The sequence below is a fragment of the Trachinotus anak genome, unplaced genomic scaffold (assembly GCF_046630095.1).
Source record: "Trachinotus anak isolate AG129_WGS33_773 ecotype Australia unplaced genomic scaffold, CSIRO_AGI_Tana_v1 ptg000018l, whole genome shotgun sequence".
Classification (NCBI taxonomy): Eukaryota; Metazoa; Chordata; class Actinopteri; order Carangiformes; family Carangidae; genus Trachinotus; species Trachinotus anak.
In genome coordinates this window covers 2,410,822-2,416,785 of record NW_027273869.1, presented here as the reverse complement: position 1 = coordinate 2,416,785, position 5,964 = coordinate 2,410,822, and the positions used below count along the sequence as shown (strand labels likewise).

At 42.1% G+C, this 5,964-nt stretch overlaps 1 long non-coding RNA gene across 1 annotated transcript; it reads left to right on the top strand.

Annotated features, from left to right (window-relative positions):
* The first annotated feature begins 455 nt into the window (after window positions 1-455).
* LOC139635493 (uncharacterized) lies at window positions 456-2,574 on the top strand. The gene is made up of 3 exons (XR_011694232.1): window positions 456-868; window positions 1,004-1,111; window positions 1,495-2,574. It is a non-coding gene; the product is annotated as an uncharacterized lncRNA (long non-coding RNA).
* The last annotated feature ends 3,390 nt before the right edge of the window (window positions 2,575-5,964 follow it).

The following is a 5,964-nucleotide window of genomic DNA, read 5'->3' as shown; positions in this document are numbered from 1 at the left end:
TTTTTTCTCTTGGCTTGAAGGTGTTTGTTGTTTGTTGTCGTTTGTTTTAATTGTTTACCTTGTTTTGGATAGGTTGTATGTTTTTCATTTCATTTCATTTCATTTTTTTCTTTATTTTTACTCTACAGACTGTGGTTTGGAAGGTGCCCTATAAAAATATTCTTAGTATTATTATAGTTGTTAAATATACTTGATGAGAGGATTTTTAATTTTTCTTTTTTTATTGTAGGCTGAATCTTACACTTTGGCCTAAAAGAAAAACAGGGTGGGCTTTATTTTCCTGCTGGGGCCAAAGCTTATGCAAACACAGATTTTATGCAATTTTCCTTGGCGCAAATATAATTGTGTGTGTGAGTGTGTGTGTGTGTGTGTGTGTGTGTGTGTTTGGTAATGTCCTGGTACCAAACAAACGTGTTTGCGCTGGTGGGAGCCGAAGCTGTGTTTATGCTGATTAGTGAAATGTTGGTGCTCATCTTGGCACCAAATTGCGTTTGCGCTAAAACCTGCCCAGACCTCTGAAGCTACATCTTCAAAAATCATAATAATAAAAAACATATTTCATATTTCAGTTTGCTCAACTTTGTGATCACCTACTGCAGATTGATATCAAGACACATTCTGCGGCTGAGAAAGACTACAGTATCATCCTCGGGATGCACACCAGGCCTGCTGCTGCTCTGCGGGATCAGGTCCTGTCTGTGCAGTTGATGAAGCACTTGTCGTCATCTCCCAGCAGCCGGGATGATGTGCGTGTTTCATCTGCAGCGTCTGATCTGAGAGAATTTTACACGTGGATTAATTATTCAGATCTCCGGAAACCACGACAAGATCGATCAGGCTCCAACGATCAATAATGTTCGGCGTCGCAGTGAGTTTGTGGGCATACAGATATAATCAGAAAAAATATTATACACCGCGAAGAGTAAAACATGTTGGGGAAAATAATTTTTAAAACAAGTTCACACACGTTTTTTTTTTTTTGTTTTTTTTTTCATATCTCCAGCTCAGGTGCGCAAACCTGTACCATCCTCTGAGCGGTGACACCCAGCCTGAACCGAGCCTGACCCGCAGTGGAGCTGCTGCTGGGCACTGAGGACAAGTCAGTACAGAGGTAACACATGATAACAATGAAAAAAAAATTCCATAATTCCAGCGGATTCTGTTCTCTTGGTTTCCTCCTCTGCTTACTTTACGCACACTGGGTCTCCGACAGCGCCTGGATGTTTCAGTCATTATGTCAATCACAACTGACCTTGTGCGTTTTTCTAATCAGTAAATATCAAATTTCCAACCCCTTATATTAAAGATGCTGTGCCATTTTGATTTTTTCCGTTGGATAAACTCATGTTTTTTGCTCATAAACTCCTGTGTGTTTATTGAGGGTTGGAGATTGAAGTCATTAGCTTGTGACTTTAATTGTTCCAACTAAAGCCAGCCCTGCTGATGCTGCTGCAGCAGCCGCCTGTTTTCTTTTTTTTTCTACTTTCTTTCCAGCTTTTTTTTTATTGCTCCTTCATGGGGCTGAACTTTCCCTCTGTCTCGGAGACCTCGGCATATTAAAGGGGGATGAGAGGAGCTGGTGTGGTTGGTCATTACTGAAGCTGCTTCAACTCCACCTGCTGGCCCTGTGTTCCTGCTAATGATGTATGCAGCCTCTCCTCTGTGCTGCGCCCAGCTGCGCCCTGTTGCGCCTGGTTTTGCACCCATTTGTTTTTTTTTGCGCCTGGAGATTTTGCTGCATTTGCTTGTCTGCACCTATCTCAGGAAAATGTGAGCACGTGGTTACAGACGAGGGTCAGCGCCTGCATGTACCCCATTAGATACTGCACATCACACTGCATTGTTCCCTTATTAGAAGCCATTTGAGGCACTGTTGCACTGTTGTGTGTTGAACTTGGCTGCGTCTTCAGGCCAGTTTCCAGTACCTACACAGCTTTGATCACAGATGGCTGAAAAGCTCCTCCATCACAGCCAGTCTGAGCTCAGATATCCAGGCAGAGCCCGATTTCAAGGTTGAGGCAGGTGAAACTCAAAGAGAGAATAATTGGCCCTCAGATTGCAATGATATTAATGATACAATTAGAGCAGGCCTTTGGTTTCCTCTGTGGCAGAAACAGGTAGTGATAGGTCATACCAGGGGACTTCACTAGTGTCAGTCTGATCCCTCTGATGCCGCGCTGATCCCGCAAAAGTGGGAGGCTGGCACACACTTGCTCAGGCTCATTTCCCATGGTGCACCCCTGCCTTTAGTGCTGACCTTGGTTGGAGGCTCCCTTGTGGTGAGAGAAGAGATGGAATACATGTTTGAAAGATCAAAACAGTCCAGGCTCACCTGTCTCCACAAACACTGGCGCACAGTTTTCACAGCCCACGTTCATTAGAGAAGATGATCAGCATCGATTCATCGCAGCTCCAAGACACAGCTGTGCACTGTGGAAAAAAAATGACACAGTTTACCTGCACCGATGTCGTCTCTGCATGGGCTGACTCCATAGCATGAAGATAAAAATGTGAAAAAAAAAAAAAAATTTTCTTTTACATCCTGAACTTACCAGATATGAACGAGAAAGAAGCAACAGATCAGATCAGCTTTACTGACCCAACACAGGGAAAATGAAGATCCATTTTATTCTATTTCATAAACAGTATAGAATGACACACAATGAGCATCTACAATATATATATATATATATATATATATATATATATATATATATAAATTAATTGGTAAAAGTTTTATTGCTAAGTATGTTTTCACACACAAGGAAGTTGTTCTGTTGTTTGGTGTGAAACAGTAAACACAGGAAGAAGGAAATGAGTAGAAACAAGAGTGAGAACAAGACACCTGAAGATAAATAGAAGAATAAAATTAAGAATAAAGATGTGGAATATTTACAACAAAGATGTGAGGAATGTAATAAAAAAATATAGAAAATTTAAAAAATACAGAAATATATACAATTTGAATGTTTATGCAGTGCAAAATAATGGGAATGTGCAATAATTCTGTGGGGGAGGGGGGTCAGTGACTGTCCAGGGTCTGTCTAGATTAAGCCTGGTTTTAACTCCGTATTAGTCGCCCTTCACTAATTAGCAGGCTGATAATTTGACTCGATAATTTGATGTCGTCTGCATCTTCCAGGCACCTGCAGCTCCATGTTTTCTCTTCTCTTCTTACTCTAGTTCCTTTAGTTCATAGAAACTGCACAAATGAACGCTCTCTCCCTCTCTCTCTCTTTGGCGACGTTGCATAAACTTTATTTGGAGTTGTTAACAGACACAAACCATCAGGGCCTCCATCCTGTGCAGCGATACTGGTGGAGTGTGAGTGTGAAAGATGCAGGTTGTGGTGATGCAGGGAGGTGGATTAGAACATGTGACTCAACACCATGTACCGGATCAGTACAAACACAGCGCGAGACCATCTGAAGGAATCAAATCAGAAACTAGGAAGTGACAAAGAATAATCAAACAACTGCTTTTGGTGGATAGAATCATTTGTTGCATAAATATCTATAAATAATGGTATTGATTGATTGATTGATTGATTGAGTTTATTGTCCACCTCAGTGGAATATTTGTCTCTGGTTTCTAAATACAATCCACATACACAACCATTAACATCATACAACATGTAGAACACACAATGGTGAGCTGGTAGCAGCAGGCGGGTTATATAAATTCCAGAGAGCAAATCCTAATGAAATAACCAGCGTTTCCTGATGAAGTCAGTATGCGGTTCCTCTTGGTTTTGTTTGTATCAGAAGCTCTTTTGTTTCGGCCACATTGAAATATAGTCACTGAATCAGCAAGATTAATATTTTAGATTGTGTGATTGACTCAAGTTTGAAAATCAGCTTTGGATTACTGAACTCAAGCTCAAGTTTGAAGTCTCATCAATTTGGTTTTCATTGTATTTTAGAAAAGAATGGAGACTGTAGGCTGGAGAGGAGGGGAAGCACAACTCAGTTGTTTAAAATAACACCGATCAAGAGAAACATTAGGATACATTTAATCATGATAATAACTATAATGCTGTGCTTCACTAATACAGAAGCAAACAGCAGTAAAATCAGTTGGATTTACTGGATGAGCTCACCTCCCTGACCGAACACTGCACTGTAATGCAGCATGTCTCAGGTGGGCCCTGGGTTGGTTTGTTTCAGACTTCGCCTGAGAGTCCTCCAGCAATCATCTGAAATTCAGAGTAAAGAAAGTTGATGCATTTATTTATTCAGCCATGTTTACTCAAATTCATTCTTCCTCCAGGACACAGGTGCAGCGTCTGTGTGTTTCCTCAGCATGAGCGGGTTACCTGGGGGAGGTGGTGCTGTGGTGTAGCGAACCTTCTTTTAAAGCACCAGCCCTTGTACTCATCAGCAGCTCGTGTGGGGCCTTTGCTGGGACCACTGCTGGGGAGACTTCACAATACCTTCCTGTGGCAATAGAGAGGCTTTCTTATCTATTTTGGATGATACAGTCACACACCATGAAAGACCCCCTCAGCCCAGGTGGGGATGTCAGGTGTGGAGGCCAGAGAGGTTGCAGGATTTCAGGGAAAGGTAGGAGGACTAGACCAGGAACAGTGAGTTAGAAGTTACATAGAAGTTGTGAATTTAAACTACCCCCCCCCCCAAAAAAAAAAAAAAAAATGGGTGTGACTGCGTCAAGCAAAGATGAAAAATCTCCTACATCTAAACTCTACTTTTCCCTAAATCCGCTCTTCAAATCTCACTCCTGACTGAGCTGATTTGAATTAAATCAGTTCCTGGATCCCTCTGTAGAGAATAATCTACATTCAGCTCGAGCTCTGGGTCAATAGCATAACCACTGTGCAGCACGAGGCACCACTGAGACAGAGGGAAATTTGATTCATGGCCTAGTAATATAAATCTAGAGAAATCTCTGTCAAAGAACCATGGTCAGAATAATTATTTGCAATGGGAAATCTCAATGGAGTCCTCAGAGCTCATTCCGAGGCTTTTGAAGTGAGCGCTGACATTGGAGAAACTCAAGGGCGGGGAGGGAACGAGGGGCCTCTCAAATGAAGAAAGATGGAGCCGCGCTCACCTCTGAAATTATAAGCAGCGCTTTCAAGAAGCCGTCAAGTTTGTGAGAGTAAACTGAGGTGTGGGGAGGGGGGTGGGGGTTTGGGGGTGGGGGGGTTCAAGTGAAAGGAAGACCTGAATATCTGCACTTGAGGAGATCATTAAAAATGAAACAAGATGTGTTTGCGAGGCGGGAGAGCGAGGTGGTCTGAAGTGCACAGATTCAGCAGAGGACCCTGTCGTTCCCGTCAGTGTAGTGGCAGAACAGAGAGAGAAACATTCCTCTATTATAAATCACTATATATATAAAAATTCTGGAAAACATTAAAAACCTTGAATTTATTATCAAATGCCTTGATGCTCAGGTCCCCCCACAGCGTGTAAGACATATTGTGTGATGCTGATTGCCTTGTTGTGGTCAGGAGCCTGCTCCGGATCCCTGTGCCTGCCGAGAGAAACAGTTGGGAGGCCGATGAAGACGGGACTGGTCTTAAACGCCACGTCCAGTCTATCTGCTCTTTCCTGTTTCTCTCTTTAACTAGTTCTACTATGTAGCCATGGCCCAGGATTGATGAATGACTCAGTAACAAACCTGTCTCCTGTTCCTGCTGAGAAACACATTTTAGTGCCTACAAGGACTCGGCTCTTCCATGAAGTCTCACACTGTGAAATCATCTCAGTCTGTTATTGAGTCTTACAGTTTACCTGGTTCTTTCAAGAATTTCCAACAATTAAGTAACTAGATTAATCTTTATCGTGCACTTCATGACACGTGTCGTGGAATTAGTCTTTGGCAGCAAACAACAAAAGTATATATATTTATATACATAATATTTACTAATGCAGTCATGTTTACTAGAGGACAGTTTTGTATACAGGCACACCTTGAGTCAAAACAGGCACAGTTTATTTTATT